Source organism: Miniopterus natalensis, chromosome 6 (genome assembly GCF_054644295.1).
Source record: "Miniopterus natalensis isolate mMinNat1 chromosome 6, mMinNat1.hap1, whole genome shotgun sequence".
Lineage (NCBI taxonomy): Eukaryota > Metazoa > Chordata > Mammalia > Chiroptera > Miniopteridae > Miniopterus > Miniopterus natalensis.
The window spans coordinates 28350020-28370334 of record NC_142086.1 but is presented as its reverse complement, the minus strand read 5'-3'; the positions used below and the strand labels follow the sequence as shown (position 1 = coordinate 28370334).

General features: G+C 36.6%; 1 pseudogene; it reads left to right on the top strand.

The window, feature by feature from the left end:
- The first annotated feature begins 674 nt into the window (after nucleotides 1-674).
- The window catches only part of LOC107527101 (elongation factor 1-alpha 1 pseudogene), a 38629-nt pseudogene continuing 18988 nt past the window's right edge, over nucleotides 675-20315 (top strand).

Genomic DNA, 20315 nt, shown 5'->3' with positions numbered 1-20315 from the left:
AGGTCTCTGCTTAGCTGGTCACTGTTAGTCATTCAGTCTCAGCTCAAGTGTCACCTCCTCATTGACATTCACTTATAAGTAGCCCCTTCCTACCACATCGCTCTTTATTACAACATTCTGTTTTCATTTATTCCACAGCATATGTCATTAATCTCATTTAATTTGTTATCGATTGCTGCCTCTTACTCCCAAATCCATCTCATGAAAAGGGAGATCTAGTCCATCTGGTTCACCCCTCTATGTCTTGAGTGGTGTCAGGCATACAGTCAGGTCTCATTGAACATCTATTAAATGAGCATATGAACAAAGTCCCTCTTGTTGTGTAAATCAGTATAACTTTGACTATATAGAAATCCCATTTTATGCTAGGCTCAAAGATGGGAAAATATGAGGAGAATTGAACATTTTTCTGCAAGGGTTGCTATGGATCCAGGAGTTTCCCCTGCACAATGGAAAACTTATTACCACGAAGGAAAACAAATAAAGGTTAAACTGTAAGAAATACTTGGAGATATTTGTGGACAATTAAGCACTCATTCCGTGGGCTCTCTGTAAGTCTATAAACAAAGAAGCCCACACCACATCCTGGCTGGTGTGCTATGGCTTTCTATAGAATGTGGTTTATTATAGAAGGACTGGTGGCTTGAGATATAGTAGGATTAATGCTTCCCGATATGACAGGATCTCTTACCCTCCACTCCCAGAGGGCAGAGACCGAGGACCACATAACCACCAAGGCCAGGACTCTGACTTCTGGAGCATATACAGGCCCCAGGGTGAGTAATGAGTTAGGCCTGGCAGATTACATGCTACCCCGAGACAAGTTGAAGAGAAACAGAACAGGGATGGATGAGTGCCCGTGGGAAAAGAAGAGTCTCAGCTCTCACAGAAACCATCGTGCCCTGCATGACTGGCTTGCACGGAAATCTGGCAGCGAGAAAGGGAACTGAAGGAGCAAAAACTAGCAGGCAACCCTCTCCCCTCTCATTCTTTAACTTTCTGACGAGGGAATAAAATGCTGCTGCTACCATACGATAGCATTAATTATCTCACTCTTCCATCACCAAGAGAGAATTGAGTCATATCATCATTAGCGTGAGGCCACATGAGGAAAAGAAGTATGTGTAGTGGTTAGTTATTCAAACTCTGCATCCCCTGAAAACCTTGACTCACATTGTGGTTTTATCACTTGGAGCCACAGCCTCTTTTACAAGGGGGATGCTTTACTACCATTATATAAGATTGTGTGAGGAAAGCAAAGAAAATTCATGTGAAAAGTTTAATTAGGCACCTGGAACACAGAACTCTCAATAAATAATGAAATATAAACACGACATACAATTACTATTTTACTATCTAATCTTTTTTCCCTCCCTAAAGAGAAAGAAACTGGCCTACATAAACATAAATTTTCTCCACAAAAGAGTCTATTGAATGTTTTGAATTTGAAAGCAATTGAGGAGCTAGAAAAAGTAATTGTTCTATATTTATAATATGTGTTCAAGAAATCCCCTCAAAGTCAAGGATAGCTGCAGAATTTAATTATTAAGATCAATATCCAAAAGGTTATCAAATAGTGAATAAATAAAAATAATTTTAGAATTAAGAAATAAACTTTTATTCCAGTGCAACATACTAATTTTTCATTCACCAGTTTGGTAAAGAATAAAAAGCTGAATGATGACTTTCAATAGCAATAGTGTGTAAGGAAATAGATACTCTCATACACTGTTGGAGGCATAAATAAATACAAGCTCTCTGGAGGATGATTTCTCAATATGTGCCACACATTTTAAAAACGCTTCCTCTTTGATCCAATAATCCCATTTCTGGGAGCTTATCCTTAGGAAATAACAGAGGAGTTCAACAAGGATATATGTATAAGTATCTCCTTTTAGGATTGTTTCTAACAGTCCTTGCCCCCACCCTCAAAAATCCAGTTATCCATTATTTAGATTTTGCTAAATATATTATGTCAAATATTTTGTAGCCACTAAAAATGATAGTGTAGATATACACTGACTGGCATTAAAATGGTCATGCTATATTATTATTTAAGTATTAAGCTATAAAACAATTTACAGTATAATCTCATTTTTCTCAAAAATAATTATTTTTATATATGTGTCCAGAAAAATGCTTGGAAAGATGTATTACAAAATACTAACTTTGGTTATCATTTGGTTATGGGATTATGGTTTACCTTTATTTTATTTATGCATATATACATAAATAACAATATTTTTAAAACACTTTTGTAATGCCCAATTATTATTTTTATATGAATAGTAAATCTATTAAATATTTTGTTTAATAGGCCATGAAAAAATATTTTATGAAGAAATAGCACAGTCCTGACCAGTGTGTTCAGTGGTCAGAGCATCGGCCTGCACACCAAAGTGTCGCTGGTTCGATTCTTTGTCAAGGGCACATACCTGGGTTGCAGATTCAATTCCCACCCCCTTTAGGGTGCTTGTGGGAGGCAACCAATCAATGTGTCTCTCACATGGATGTTTCTCTCTCCCTTCCCTCCCTCCCTTCCACTCTCTAAAAAAAAAAAAAGGAAAATATCCTTGGGTATTAAAAACAACAACAAAAAAACAACAAGACCTAGTAGCATCTAGGCCTTAATATTTATAACACACAGGCCCTTCAATGTATAATGTTAAGTATAAGTCAATATTTTCACATACTCAAAGAGATGATATGACTTCTTTATTATGTCTGTCATTGAATTTTCAAAAGGAGAAAAAGAGGAGATGAAAGCCAGCATGATGACCTTACAATTAACATTTTAAAAATGTCAAACATTTTTGTTATCTATTTAGATAACCAAATAGCATTTGTTTGCTTAACCTAACCCACAGCCACTTGCCTTATCAGGAAAATTAATAGTATAATCTTAATTTTTTTTCCTATCCATTATTATTTGACCAAAATATTGGCTTGACCAAAACGATGCATTAGAGAATATGGTGTTGCAGCACTGACTGACAATGGTTCTCTTTGTCTTGTTTTCAGGGTGTTAAGAAAAGTCACCTAGCCTTCTGACACCATTTTTCCCCCTCGTTAATGATAAAAAGAGACACCAATGTACTGGAAGCATACAAGTAGAAATCTGAAGGTAGTGAAAATATTTTTTAAAACCACCATTTTAACTATAATATTTAATTTAAAACAAGAGGGGGACTTGCAAATGAACATTTCTAAAACTCAATATTTAAAATCTATTTCTTCCTTTTGAAAACACTCAGAACCTTAAGAAGTACTGCATTGTTTCCCACTATAATTCACATCATCACTGACACCTAGAGCATAAGAGATGCCTGCCACTCGCCTGCCTTGGGTGTTAGTGAGGTTGTAGCAGCCACTGAAAGAGAGCTTGGATTTTGGCAATAAAAATAATTTTGTACTTGAGTTCTTTTTTGCCTTACTTCCAAGTCAACGTGTATTTAGTTAATGATTTTGAAGCCATTTTGGACCAAACAGAATAAACTTTGAGCCAGATGTACAGCATATTCCATGGTATGTTTAGAATCAGGGCTATACTGCCAAAGGGAAGGAGAAAGTTGGATAAATCAGGGTATACAGACAGCTCCTGTGGAAACTTCTGAACATAAAAATCTGGCTCGTCTGTCTGAAATTACCTGAATTATCAGAAACTGTTCATTTGAACATAAAAATGGTTTCCTTTCTGACAAAGCCTTTGTGTTTCAGGAAACCAACTGAATTTGTTTTCACTAACCACCATCCAGTTGGAATGTGCTGACCAAAATAACACATTAGAGAACGTGGTGACATATAGCAGAAGAGTCTTCACCACCTCAGGTCATGTGAGTTTTCTATCTACTGAAAGAAATACCAGACAAGGTTTAAATACATCACATAGTAATGCTTCAAATCAAAGAATAGTATAAAATAATATAAGACCTATTCAACACGTGTATATGAATACTTCTATATTAATTATGCATAGCATATTAGTATATTATATTAAAAACAACCTAACATTAACTGCACACTTATGGCATGTCAGGCCTTGTGCTAAGTGCTTTTTTTCCATTTATTCCTATACAGTCTGGTGAGAGAGATAACATTGTTATCTCTGCTTGCAGTTGAGGAAGCTTAGAGAAGTTAGGAGACTCATACAAGGTCATATAGTCTAGAGCATAATTAAGTCAGAATTTGACCCCATGCAGCCTGACTTCAGAGCCTTGTTTGTGACCATTACACTACATTGCCTGCAGTGGTAGTAGGGACTGAATGAACCATAAAGAAATAAATGACACAGCCCCACCCTCATTAGATTTGCCTTTTGGAATAAAACAACTGCCTAGAAATAATAGGCTGGGAAGAATGTGGATCCCTCATAGGGGGACCCTAATTTCCTATATTCCTGAGGTCAGGTTGTTAATGAAGAGGTGCCATTATTTCATCCAACAACTTCTGTTGACTGCTACTTCTTGCTTCATTGTGAAAGGAACAGGACTTCCAATTCCAGGAAGATATTTTTTCCTATTCCTCTCATTAAGTACAACTAAAATCCCTGGACATTATGTGCAAAAGAATATAAGAAGACTCTGAAAGAAAGAGAGAAGAAAGAAGATGACTAGAGACTTCAGGACAAAGGAATAACACACTAGTTAATTTTCTGGGTTTTCTTTACATCACATATATGCTAGGCTTGAGCTGAAGAAGCCAGAAACAGAAATGCTGGTTAACACAGACAAAAAAATAAAGGCTCTGACAAAAGCTCTCTCAGACCAAAGTACTAGGGAAGGGGCAAACTGGTGAGCAGAAAACTTTTAGACAATAACCACTCTATGAGAGACAATTACCAAAGAAAAGACTGTGGCTTCACCCCCATTATGACATCAAAGGTTGTGTGGAAAATCTAGACTTTCATCCTTGATGGGAATGAGATACCCTTCTCCCTACCTACTAGAGTAGTATTAGATAAGGCCTGGTGGACAATCAGGACTTTCACTGACACCCAGAGGTAACAAGTCTACCTGCATACCCATGTCAGTAGAAACCAAATGAGGAGCCAGAACTCCCACTCCAGCCAGCAGTAATAAGCAGTGTCCTCCTTCCCAATGGTGGACAGGAGCCATGTGTGGAACCTGGACTTCTACCTCCATCTGGCAATAAAGAAAAGGTGCAATCTCTCTTCCTCTACTAAAGTAGTATCAAAAAAAGCTAGTTAAAACAGAAAATATAATAAGATCCAGAATTTCAGAAGATAATATGAGAACAGACGACAGAATGAGTTAACTTGAAGACTCACAATACAATTCATCAATTCTAGACAATGGAGAAAAAGTAGACAAAAAAGTTCAGACCCCCATGAACCTGCGGGACAGTAACAAAGGCTCTAACATTTGTATCATCAGTATACACAAAGGAAAGGAAACAAAGTGAGGCTGAAAGGCGACTTGAAATAGAAGTAAAATTGTTTCACATCTGGAGAGCAACATCATATGATGGTGGAATAGAAGTTTCCAACCCATATACCACCCCCTCCTCATAGAAACACTGATTTGAATGACTCCCCCCATAGATGAGCATACCTATGCAGAAGCCTTCGTGTCCAGCAGAGAGGTTCTAGCATTGCATCAAAAAAATCTGAAAGTAGATGCACTGGAAAGGGTAAGAAAAATAATCTTACTTTACCCACATCACTCCTCTCCCAAGACTGCATAGTTGAGTGCCAAGAGAGATCTCCTCACCTGGTGATTTCCTCCATGAGTGAAAGTGAGAATATAGTGAGCACTTGGTTTTTTTCACCTATGTAGAACACAACACAAAAGGCCCACTTTTTTCTCACCCTACCCAGAACACTAAGAGAATTGGCATGGCTGAACAGTCTAGCAGCAGCTAGGAGCAGGAAAAAGGGGTAGGGGCTCAGAGCAACCAGGGCATGGAACTCAACAAATAGCCACGGATTCTACTAACTGCTTTGTGAGGGAGTTTTATCACCACTAGACCTGCCTTATAAGAAGCTAAAAGAATTCTTCAAATGGAAAATAGAGGTTGCTAATTAGAAACATAAAAACATATGAAAGTATAAAGCTCATTATAAAAATAAGTATATAGTCAAAAATATTCTTTTTTTAAAAACATATCTTAATTGATATCAGAGAGAGGAAAGGAGGGGGGGGAGAGAGATAGAAACATCAATGATGAGAGTCAGAAAACAATAAACTAATAGAAAGAGTAAATCCTTACTTATCAATAATTATTTTAAGTATAAATGGATTAAGATCTTCAATCAAAAGAAATAGAGTGACTAAACGAATTTGAGAAAATTAAGCTCCAACTAGATACTGCCTACAAAGGGCCTCATTTTAACTATAAGAACACACAGACTCAGAGTGAAGAAATGGGAAAGATTTTCCATGGATATGGCTAAACTTATATTAGAAAAAATAGAATTTAAGTAAAAAGCTGTTACAAGAGACAAAGAAGATCATTATATAATGATAAAGTATTCATTTTCATGAGGAAGATATAACAAACATAAAGAAATAGAAAATCTGAACAGAATACCAAATAAGCATATTGAATCAATAATAAAAGTATCTCCCAACAAGGAAAAGCACAGGACCAGATGGTTTTGCTGGTGAATATTACCAAACATTTACAGAAGAATTAATATCAATCCTTCTCAAACTCTTTCAAAAAATTGAATAAGAGGGAACACTTCCAATTTCATTTCATGAGGCCAACATTGCCTGATATAAAAGCCACACAAGGACACTACAAGATGAAAATCACATGCTGATATCCCTGATGAACATAGATGCAAAAATCTCAACAAAATACTAGCAAACCAAAATCAACAGCACCCTGACAGGATCATATGCCATGAACAAGTGGGATTTATTCCTGGAATGCAAAGATGGTTCAACATAATCAAATAAATCAATATAATACAAGAGAATGAAGGATTAAAATTATATGATCATTTCAATAGATGCAGAAAAATTGTTTGACAAAATTTAACATCCTTTTATAATAAAAACCCTCAGAAAATTAGGTATAAAAGGAATGTACCTCAACATCACAAAGGCCATATATGACAAGCCCACAGCTAACAAGGGTGCTTATTCTGACCATTTCTATGCAATATAGTACTGGAAGTCCTAGCCTGAGCAATTAAACAAGAAAAATAAATAAAAGGTATCTAAATTGGAAAAGAAGTAAAATTGTTTCTATTTGCAGATGACATTATCTTATATAGAAAACCCTGAAGACTCTACAAAAAATCTCTTATAACTAACAAGTGAATTCAGTAAAGTTGCCAGATACAAAATCATCATACAAAACTTAGCTGTGTTTCTATACACTAACAATGAACTATTTGAAAAACAAGTTAAGGAAACAATTCCATTGATAATAGCAGCAGTAAGAATGAAATTCTTAGGAAAAAATTTAACCAAGGAAGTGAATGAACTGTACACTGAAAACTATAAAATATTGATGAAAGAAACTGAAGAAGACACAAATAAATTGAATAATATCCCATGTTTATGGGTCGGAAGAATTAATTTTGTTAAAATATTCATACTACCCAAAGCAATCTACAGATTCAATGCAATCAAATGGCATTTTTTACAGAAATAGAATTCAAATTCAAATGGCATTTTTTACAGAAATAGAAAAAAAATCCTAAACTCCATTTGGAACTACAAACAACCAAAATAGCCAAAATAATCTTGAACAAGAAGATCCGTGCTAGAGGTATCACACTTCCCAATTTAAAAATATATTACAAAGCTGTTGTAGTCAATACAGTATGTTCCTGGCATAAAAACAACACATAAACCAATAAAACAGAATAGAGAGCCCATAAATAAATTCAACATTTATGGCCAACTGCTCTTCATTGAGGTGCCAAGACCACAGAGAAAGAATAGTCTCTTCAATAAATTGTGGTAAGAAAACTGGATATCCACAGGCAGAAGAAAGAAATTGGACCCTAATCTCAAACCATACATAAAATGGTTGATATGTATTCTGGCTCAACAGAAATCTGGACCCACAGGCCTCTCTGTGGGATATTCTCTTATATAACTTTGCTTCTCCCTCTAGTGACTCTGGCCTTGTGAGGTTTTCCTTCCTTTCTCAGTAAATCAGGCCATGTTCCTTATGGAATTCATCTTGAACTCTGTCACATGACAAATGAAAATCCATAAAAAAGAATGAAATCTTGTTGTTTGCAACAACATGGGTGGACCTAGAGGATATTATGCTAAGTGAAATAATACAGAGAAAGACAAATACCAGATGATATCACTTATATTTGGAATCTAAAAAAACAGAAGAAACAAACAAACAAAACAGAAACAAACTCATAGAGAACATTTTGATGGTTGCCAGATTGGAGAGGGGTTGAGGAGGATGAGTGTAAAAGGGGAAGCGATTTAGATGTACAAATTGCCAGTTATAAAAACAGTCACAGGAATGTAAAGTACAGCATAGGGAATACAGTCATTAATATTGTAATGACTATGTATGATGTCAGATGGGCACTAGACTTTGTAAGTTATATAAGTGTCTAATCACTGAGTTGTATACCTGAAACTAATATAATATTGTATGTCAACTGTAATAAACAAATTTAAAAAATAATAATAAAACCCAACTGTACTCCCTTTAAAACACTTCCTGGGTAATGTCAAAATAGAAACGATAAGAAAATACATTAAGGGTTTTCCCCAAACTTACATAACACAAGAGAACAAGCATCTTGGAGGGAAACTGAGTATCCTCATGGACAAAGTGACCTTAGGTTCCCCATGTAAACCCAAGTCTCCCCACTCCAGACTGTTGGCTGAACTGTGCTAGTGTCTGGTTTGTCTGACTTGATTATGGGTCCCCTGGGCAAGAAGTTTGTCTAATTCTATGTTTTCTACAGCACCTAGCCCACTGTTGGCACGACCAAACGCCAAAGAACTCTCAATCTCTCTTTAATAATAAGATTGACTTCCCAACTCAACATGTTGATATTTCTGTCATTTTTATGCCAGTGTTTTTTCTGAACTGTATTTTATATTTGTGTCTGGAGAACAAGCTTCATGTGTTACTGAATCACCTCTGGACTGATCTTCTTTTCAGGAAATGTAGGCATGAGGTTGAGTGTTTTTCAACCACGAGTTTTGGGAACACAGACTGCTGAAATATGCTAGGCTACACAAAGGGGAAAAGTATCTGAAAGAATCACTTTTTTTCAGCAGTCATGGGGATCTCTGTGAGCCAAGGATGCATACTGGTTAGCAGATGTGACCATAAAACCAGCACGTCCCTTCAACGCAAATATTTCATTTTAGTTTCTCTGTTTCTAAGGAAAATAGTCATCTTTTTGGTCTATTGATAAGTCTTTTTAATTATACTTCTTTAATTTTACTTCTTATTTGCTCTAGTATTGAATTAATAATCAAGTTTTTCTTCATGTTGTATGAGTGACCATACTGATTCTTATAGGCAACAATCAGATATTACATATGGAATTTCACAACAAAGAATTTTCTGGGTAATCTTTGTTCATCTGAAGGTGAAAAATGTCTCATAAAGAAAGGACATTTCATTACACTGTTTCTTGCCATTTAGCTTGCCTTATTATTTTTTTGAAAGGTAGACATGATGTGTTTGGTAATAGGAAATAAGGGAAATAGGCCTATAGTGTGAGGTTTTATGTTAATCTGCCTAGAAGCTGGGCTATTTAATGTTTCATGTAGCTGTACACACCAGAGGCTTAAAATACCTCTCTCGCCCTGTTTCTGTGCCCCCTGTTGTCTTTGAGCTTAAGAATTGCTCCCCAGAGACAATCTATGTCTTTTAGCCCTTTCAGTTGTAACCCACTGTTACTATATTGGTGTAGGGGTGCATGGTGTAGGGAAGAAACAGCATTCTAACATCTTTTCATGAAATCTCAGACTTTCATGGGTCTCACTGGACTGTGACTTCCACAAATATTTCTTAGCTTTACTCCCTACCTTAGGTGAAGCAAGATGTCTAGAAAGCACCAGAGTCAGTTATATGCCTTTCCCTCAGGTCTGATGGATAAGGTTCTGCTAGTCTTTTACCCTGGAGAATGGACCTTTGTTATTGGTTATTGCTCTGGGTGTGTTTTAAAAATTTGTTACTTTTCCCTTCCCCTGCCAGAGACACCGGGGATCTTTCTTAGCTCCTCACCTTGAGGATTTGGTGAGGTTCCTGGAAGCAAACACTATGAAAGTGTGGGGGCCCACCTTAAGACTGTGTCCCCTAGGAGTTTCTCATTCCCACATTAGTCCACACTCAACATCCAGCAACTCATCAAAAGTACCATGTAACTAATTACTATAAGTTTATGGCAATGACTTCTGCTCCAAGTAATCAGATCTTAGTTGTGACTTTATGAGTTTTCTGGTTGGGGGTTGGCACCTTGATCTGCCACCTTAGTTCTCTATTAGGTCAAAGAAAGGTCATTGATTTTTAGGATGTTCAGTGTTTTCCTTGTGAAGATGGGGGTGACAACTTCCAACCTCTTTACATGTTGAAGATGAACCACTATATGATTTTTTATAGGTAAAAATAAATCTGATAAGAGAGTTTAAATATTGCTACAAGTAATTGGGCTAGAAATTATTCTGAATTATCTTCAAAGCTTATTTCTCAAAATGAAGTTAAGTGATTAGGACAATTGAAATGGATAACAGTGTAGCAGGGCTTCCAGTGGTCAAATTTGGAACAATACGTGCATTATAACAAATGAATGAAATAAATTATAATACTTGAATAAAAAAGGAATCCATTAGTTCATAATGATACTCCAAAATGATAATTTCAAGTATTGAAGAGAAGAAGAATGAAAGGTTCTTCTTTATAGAAAAAAGGGTAAGTGAAGAAATAATAAAATTGAAAAGTTGCCATTTTGCTGATACCATAGCAATGACTCATCCAAGCAATGTGAATATATTAATAGATACCAAAATCATTAGGGGACGTATCACTGGAGAACAACATATTTACATAGTCTTAAAATATCACCCCATAAAATATTTATTAATCACAAAAGAGTACCTGTACAATGAAAAATCCCACAGACACCACTTTAACCAAGTGATCAAACTTAGTTTCCCAAAGTAGGCTACACTGACATCATGTACTTTCTGATATGATGTTCCATGAAAGACACAACATTATATATACTGTAGTCCTGACAAAATTGCCCGTTACCCAAATCGAATTATGAGAAAATATTCATTTTAGGGATGCTGTGCAAAACAATGATCTGGTCTCTTTTAAAATGTTAATTTCATGAAAAACAATAGCTGGGAACTGTTTTTAGATTAAAGGAAGATAAAGAGATTTGACAACTAAATGCAGTAAGTGATTCTTCATTGGATCCAGGAAGGAGAGACACGAATAGTTACAAAGGATTTTAATAGGGCAACTTTGGAAATTTGCATGAGGACTATGTTTAGATAAAAGCTTTATATCAATGTTAAATTTTCTTATATTAATTATATTGTGGCTTGTGGGAGAATGTCCCCATTTAGGAGAGAAATGTTGAAGTATTGGGATGAGTGTCACAATGCCTACAATTAACTTTCAGAGGCTGAATGTTAACAATTAATGAGTCCAATTAAAGGGTCTTTTTTGTAGGCTTAATGTTCTTCAAAATTAAAAAAAGAATGAAAAAGTAAATAAAATGAAGGATAGTGGTAATAATCAGTATAAAACCAAATGATTTACCCTTGTGTGTGTTAGGCATCATACAGAGAAAAGATAAGCTTAACTTTGATCAAAAAATACACTGAAAATTCTTTTAACATGCTATGAATGAATTATTATTATTATTATTTACAAATGAAATCCTGGTTATAGTGAAACAATCACCCAAATACACAGAAACATAAAGAATACAGTATAGTCCAAACACTCTTGAGTGAAAAAATCTTGCAAAAGACATTGAAATTTACCAGGGCTTTGGTAGTAGAAAAGTAAAAGTAAAATTTTGGACACAATATACTCACATATATTCTATTGCTACATAAACATTAAAATGCCAATAAAAAGATTAACATCAAATATAAATAATTGCAGTAAAAGCCATCTTACCTTAATTAAGAGCTTCTCACAAACCTATTTTCTTCAAAATGCTATCATTTCACTCTACTTGTTATTTGACAACATGTGAAATAATGAGAAGCTATGCTCAGTCTTGGCTCTGAAGCTTTCCCTAAACAGGGCACTTTTAAAGCCGTCTCCTCTCCCACAAGTGATGGTAAAGTGATTAAAATGATGGCAAAATCCAACATAAAGGTCAGACTGAGTATTGCCAAGTGCTAGGACCTTTCGTAAAGAATGTCTGAGTAATGCTTTTACCCTTCCACATCACCTCCTCTACTCATGGGGTGCGCCAAGGCCCAGGGAAAGGTTAGTCAGTGTGTTCACAGACAAGGCGGGGCAGTAACCAGGCAGAAGGGATTTAACTATCTTATCTATCTGGGTAAAAAGCACAGGCACTCTCAAAAATGGATAGCCTTTTGTTTTGAGATGTGTTTTATAAATAGCTTCATTCCAATTAGTGTCATTTATAAACCGTCTTTGCCCTGAGGAATATCAGGAGCTTGATAAAAACAACTAACCACCCTCAATAAGCAGCAAATGCCACAATCAGGACTGCAGGGTCATATATTAACACTGTATATTATTATATAGGATATAATAATTACTTCACCTGAAAATGAAGTTTTGCCTACTTCCCTGCCAAGCTCTAAGAACAAGTAGCCTGTATTTAAAGGGCTATGTCACAGATGGAGAAAGGGACAATGAACTTCAAGGGGAATTGGGGATATACAGAACAACACAAGGCAGAGGGTGAAGAGCCCATCCCTCTAAATCCTGCCCTTTTTTACATGCCCTTTGATGCTGGGAACTGGGAAGGGTGGGAGGAGCTGGGGCAATGGAAAAACTTGGGGAGATTTATTCCCTTACCTCTCTGAGACTTACATTCTTCCTCCAGCTCCCATTTTCTCCTTTTGGAGCAGAAGTAAGATATTTACATCTCAGAATCTATTGAGGTTAAACCAAAAGGGAAGGACCTGAGGCTGCATGCGAAAAAAGCTAACATCTGGGAATGTTCCTTCAGTTCGTGCCCCAGCTAGAGAGGCTGCTGCTCTGGGCTGAGTCCAGAGCCTGGAGCCCAAACAACATCAAGTTCTCCAGACATTTCTCTGATGTGAGCTCCTGTGCCTTATAAGCCTGGGCTTTGGAGTCAGAGGTCTTGAGGGTTTTATACCCGTTTTACTATTATTTTTTGTTTTACCTGAAGTCATTTACCCTTTCAGAGTCTCAGCATCTTCAGTTAAAAAGTCAATTTGGGGGTGGCGGGCGGAGATACAATTTGCTCTTAGGTGGGTGTGAGGGTCAAATGGGTTTATAACCATGACTCAGAGTGGTAAGGCTCAGTCACTGAGAAAGTTCAACTACTTATCTTGGAACTACAGTCTCCTGAAATGCAAAATGTGAAGATAAAATCTACCTGACATAACAGTTGTAAATTTTATATAAGCTAATACGAGGATTTATAGCCTTCATCTTTGAAAGTGTTAAATAAGTGTTGTAACGGTTACCAGTTATGTCAACTTGGTGGTATTGGATCGTTCAGAAAACATGGACGGACTGAAAAGAATAACCCATTAACTCAATGCAATTATTGATTTTATTATCTTGTATTATTATTTTGTCTGAATTGACTGCTTATTTTGGTTTCATCTAGACCAGGTACCCATAGGTGATTAGGGTTAATTCATCCTTTGAACTAATAAATCTGCATAAGCAGGAAAAAAGAAAATCAGGGAGTGATGCTGGCTGCGCTCTTCAGCATCTAAGGAAGGGCAGGGAGCAGTATCTTTCTTTGGAGTTGCTTCCTGGAGCCACATCCTTTCAGGAAGGTTGCGACACCCAGTCTAGCCTAGCTTCCTGTAATGTTAACCTAGGCGTACCGTGAACACTAGGGCTACACTAGTTCTAAAGTTGCCCTGGCTGGTGGGGTTCAGTGGTTAGAGTGTCTGCTCATGGACCAAAGGGTCATGGGTTCAATTCCCAGTCAAGGGCACACACCTAGTAAAATAAAATTTTAAACACTTTAAATATCAGTATATTCTTTGCTAGATATAATCTAACTTTTAAAAAAGAAAATACAGTAATCCTAGATTAAAAATAGAAAAAATATAAGCCTTAACTTGATGTAACTTTCAGATCGTTTTCCTACCATAAATTCATTCTTCCTAATTGTAGACTCAATACTTATTCTCTGAAGTCCTTAGACTTAAAAAAAAAGTTCTTTGTGTCAGCAGACCATTAATCCTCATTAAGAAATATAGTTGCTTTATAGCTCTCTGAAAATATGTTTCAGTCATACATATCTGGGCACACAGTTTGGAAAATTCAAACTAAATTTTCTAGTATTTAGTTCATTACAAAGTCTATGTTAACTGCCCTAAGGAAATTGACTTTTCGGTACCTTATCATGGTTGTCGCATTCTTAAGCTCTGAATATCTCTTCCCTATAATCCATTAGCTTTCTAAAAGCGTAGCTTTTACAATTAGTAAGATCATAGCATTTCTTTTATGAAGAGCTCGTTAGTCTCCGTGGAGCAATTTTAAGTGGTTTTGGAAGAATCCTTACCGCCTTTTTCCTTTTTTAACCAGGTTTAAATGTATCTCCATTTTGATGCCTTTTTCTAATATACTTATTATGTCAAAGCCCAGGGATTTGTCAGCTCATGATAATATACTTCCTTTACCCCACCCCAAGACAATCCAGGTCTCCTTCATTCCCATAATCTTATCAGCCTAAAGCCTGACACTTTGTTTCTATGATTGAATAGAACCTCTTGGTTATTGAAATTAAAAATAAACAAGTCTCTGACACCTATTACTACTTCCTCTCTACACCAACACAACAACAATAAAAACAAGATCTATACAAATCTAGATGTTTCTTTCCAATTTCTGAATAAAGAATTCAAACTGCAGTTTTAGTTTTAAAAAAATGATTTACAAGAGCTCTTTCACAGGTTGATTTGCTATAAGGTGTCTTTGAAAGTACAATGAAATCTCTATCATCAGGACAGCATATCAGCTCTCCAGAAGATCTTGCAAGCCCATGACTTTAATTATTTATCCTGAATTTCCTCTTAAGGCTGTGCATTAATACAAAGAAGGAAGAAGGGAAGCCTCTTTTCTTCTTCCTCTCCCTATCTGGACACAAAAAAACAAGATACCGCGCTAGAAATAAAACAAGCACAGGGAACTTCCCTGTTGGCACTACTTTTCTGAGGTAAACACTAACCGAGTAGGAGCAAAGGTGGAACAGAGGGCGTGCCAAATATTTTTACATTGGTTGAAAAATCTAAATAAAAAGATGGCCCCTTGGTAAGCTTTGCCACGTTGAAATTCTGGGAGCAATCTGCATGGAGAACATTCCTGGGTCTGGCACCCCTGGAGAGGACTCCCTTAAATTCTTCACAGCTGGGCTCAGTAGACAAGCAGCGGGCAGATCTGTGTGCCAAGGACGTGGAGGGAGAGGGAACTACCAGGCCGACTCCGAGGAAGCTGGCTCCCAACCCAAATATGAAAATTACAGCCAAGACCCTGATTATTTGTCACTTTTCCCCTGCAATTTTGAATCGGTAATCCTACTCCTCTGAAGACAGATGTTCATAGAATTATTGGCAACCCCATTTTACTCAATCTTTAGTCATTAATTTGCTTAAATTTTATAAACTAAAGATAGTTCAGTTAAAGTTACACTGTTACTACCCAGAAATTCAATAGCACTAAGAGCACTGGTCAACTTCCAAACATTGGTCATTTAGGGGGTGGGTGTTACCCCCTTTCTTTAATTCTTCTTTTAGCTTGAAGGTCAGAACCTGCTGTTTTTAGGGGGAGTTTTTTTCTAATGAATTACTTGCACTATCTCTGAATCAGCAATTGTTCTTTTTTTTTTACAATGCCCTGAAATATAGGCAAGGTAGTTAATTTAATTTAATTTAATTTATTTATTTATGCATAATTTACATATAAAATGCATAGATTTTAAGTGTAAAGTTGAATTCTTTTTAAAAATTTATCTTTATTGTTGAAACTATTACAGATGTCCCTTTATCTTCAACTTTTTAAAATTACTATGTTATATAAATGCATTCATGATTATTACATATCTCCCATGACTTTATTACTTTCTAAATCCCTAAAGCTTACTAAGAAATCCCTAACTTTCTAAATCCTTTAAGACTGGTCTTCAGGAATATGTTCCTTATCATGAGCCACCAGTGCTTTTAAGAAGTATTATCTTACGGTCCACCAGCTGTTTAACAGCTACCAGTGAGAAAGAGAAGTCCCTTTTTTTCTCACTGAATTATGAAAGATTGTAATTATTTTAATGTAAAATGTGATCTTTAATTATTAAACACCTAGTTTTGTAACATAAAAATGAATTAAGTTTATTAATGATCACACCTTAATTTTAGTATAAGAATTGGTGGGTGTGGTTTTCTCACCGCCTGATAATTTTAGGTCTGTGTGTTACTTTGGGTCTTAGTGTATGACTGCTCTCATTTTAATGTTTCCTGATCTGTGTGGACTATGTTACTATAGTAAATTTCTACAAGGCTATTCATGCATCACCTGCCAGCTACGCAGAAATATTATTTAGAATGATAAAGTTCCTGGGTACCACTATAATATAAACTCGAACTGATGTTTCAAGATGGTATAAAAACATAAAACACCTTTGACACCTTGCCATGTTCTAGGTTAAAGGGATTCCAATAAGCTTTACAACCTGCATGCTTTCCAACAACCTTGAGTATCCTAATGCCTATCAGCCTCAGCAGCTACCATTCTGACACCTCTGCAAAATTCAGCTATAAACCCAGTAAAAATAAAACCTAGCTAAGTAGGTCAGACTGCTGAGAGCTCTGGCAGTGAGATTATTTCTGACTGGGCAAGGATACTCTACCACGGAAGAATAACAACGGCATAATAAATCTACCTTGTTGCTTAAATAAAAGGGATTTAATGAGAAATCTGGAGTGTTTCTCTGATAATATCAAAAATTCTTTTAAGTCCTATAACTCTATTCTCTCTCGCTCACTTTCTCACACACACACACTTTAATATTATTGAAAAATATGCCCATTCTTTTTTTTTTTTTTAAAGTTACTGTTGTTTTTTTTTTGGTTTTTTTTAAATATATCTTTATTGATTTCAGAGAGAGGAAAAGAAAGAGAGAGAGACAGAAACATCAATGATGAGAGAGTCATTGATCGAGCCCGCAACCCGGGCATGTGCCCTGACCGGGAATCAAACCCCGATTGCCTGGATCCCAGGCCGACGCTCAACCGCTGAGCCACGCCCGGCAGGGCTGCCCATTCTTGATATAGTCTAAAGATGCTTAGCATTTCATTAGTCCAGTGCTCATATATTTTTTACGAGAAGAACAAAACTTAACATGTTAAATCTTATGTATAGGAAAGAAGGGAGGAAGGAAGGAAGGAAGGGAGGAAGGGAGGAAGGGAGGAAGGGAGGAAGGGAGGAAGGGAGGAAGGGAGGAAGGGAGGAAGGGAGGAAGGGAGGGAGGGAGGGAGGAGGGGGAGAGAGAGAGAGAGAGAGAGAGAGAGAAAATGCCTACCTGTATATTCCACCAATACCTCAAACTTCCCTCACTGTCTTCCTGGCCATACTCTGAATTTTGGAAATCCCACCTCTTCTCAATCAGTCAACAAGTCCTATGAATTTCACTTTGAAGATACAATTTGATTCCACGACCTCCTTTCTACTCATATGCCATTCCTCTCCAAGCAAATTGATCGTCCCACCCCCCTCCTTACTTCCAATATATTTTTCCTCCCTGCCACCAGAATTTTATTTCTGAAACATAAACCCAATCAAAGCTATTCCTTTGTTCAAATGCTTTCAATAGCTTCCCTATACATGGGAAACAGATTTTTAAAAACTTTAACATGAAATTAAGGTCTGGTTCATAATTAACCTCAACTAATCTTGTTATTTTAAAGGAGGTCAATACTGCAGTGCAAATAAGAATACAGCTTTTAGATGTTAAAAGCCCTGGTTTTAAATTCTGACTCCGACATTTTCTAGCTAAGTGACCTTGGAAATGGTTCTTGAGTTTTTTCAGTCATAATTTCTTTACATATAAAATGGAAAGAAAATACCTACCTTTTATATTTGTTGTAAGAATTAAATAACTTAGGTGAGGGTACATAATGAACACTCAATATTTTAAATTTTTCATCTTTCTTCATTACTACACTAACCCCCATTGCTGAGTAACCTTGTACCTGAGGTGGCAGATAGATTTGATTTCCCAAGCCAAATTGATGAAAAGGTGGTTGGTTCTTGAGCCCTATGTGAAGGATTCTGAGGTAAGTCAGGCTCAGCAGGAAAGAAGGCTGAAATAAATTAGCATTGCTGCCACTGGGCATCAGTGGCATTGGTACTCCATACTCCATTTTAGCTAATTTGGAATGGGTGTTGACCCTTGTATCTGCTCCTTTCCAAAGTTTATCATCTTTGTTTTCTCTGCCTATATTTGATCATTCCCTTGCTTTCCATTTCTAACTCTCAAAATCTTACCCATCGCTTCAGAATCAAATCCACGGCAGCCTTGGCATAAACTTGCCCTTCCTGTATATTGCCAACTGCACTTTGTGTCTCAGAGCTCTTATTGAAGCCTGAGTAGACTTACAATTCACTGCACACCTCTCCGGTTTCTGCACCTTGAAGGTAAGGCCTATTGCTCATTCACCTTTGTTTGCCCTACAGCACCTGGGACAGTGCTTGCAATTGTGCCAGCTGCCAAAATTTATGGAGGCCTAACTATATGCCAGGCTTTGCTATAAGCACTCTTTACAAATATTAACTCCTTTAATCCCCACAGACCTAGGTAGTTACGTTACCCCTATTTACAGGAGAGGAAAATACGGCACAGAAAGCTAAGTAACTTGCCTAAAATCTCAAAAGTAGTTAGTAGTAGCAGTCTGTCTTAACCACTGTGCCAAACACCTTCTGAAAGTATATACTATGTGTTCATTGAATTGAATTATTGAAAACATTTTTTTTTTTTACTTAAACCATTGGGAGTACATTTTGATATCATTTACTTCATTTGAATGTTCAGTCTGTGACAGAGTGCATGGCCAGTCACATTTTAAATGTCCATACTACAGAAATGCCATCTCCCACATACAAAGGGGTATGGAGTGTAAACCTTGTAATAGGGACACAGTCTGCTAAAATTTGATATCATCTATATCACATGCATGTTTCAGTTCAAGTTGTTAATAGAACTGTCCATGTTTTATTTCATATTTACATTTTTCCTTAAAATAAACACAAAATGTTTTAAATCTCTAAAATATTTCACACACAAAATTTAAAGTTGAAAAGTTTTACTGTGAGATCATTGGAACCTGGCCAGAGAGGCCACTACTTTAAGAGGAGAGATTGTGTTCACATGTGCCAGATCAAGCCAGATGAAACCGGGGGTGTTTTAATCCCTCTGTCAACCACACGTATCCACACATGCGACCCTGAGGGGAGGAAGGGTGTCATATTTAACTTGGGCTTCACAACAACTTTCCCTTTCCTAATATGGATATTTTCTTCTACTTATCATGGGCCAAGTCTCAACAGGAGATCATGCATTTGCACTTTCTCCCCACCCCAAACTAAATAACCAAAGAAGTAGGTCTAGATGGGGCATTTCCATGTTTCTCTGGTTCCCTTGAGCCAACTATGATGGTCTACTGAAGAGCTGTATATAAACAGAGGCAGAGATATTCCTGAACAACAGTGAGATCACAGATATGCCTTGGTAAGGAAGTCAGCCAGAGCTCTCCTTATTCTACCTACCAGGCCAGAAAAAAATTTTTTGTGTGTGTGTCTAGAATTCCTGTGTGAGCCTTCAAGAGAATCTCAGACAAAGCAGGTTAGATAGCATGTCCAGTAACACATCCTAATTTAACATTACAATCACACAATATCCTGATGACAATTGGATTTCATATATATTCCCCAACTCAGTTTACCCTTTTTATTTAATAAATCTTAATGTTTTCTTTTTTAAATGTCCCACATTTGAAGGGCACCTGTAGTCCTAAAGATCCAACTAAAATAATCATGAACCTTCAGGAAGTAATAAAATACTGGCCTGTTTAAATGAATTCATATCCATGTAATTTGAGTCATACCTATTTTTTCTACACTTGATATAATCACCAGTCACCGTCAGG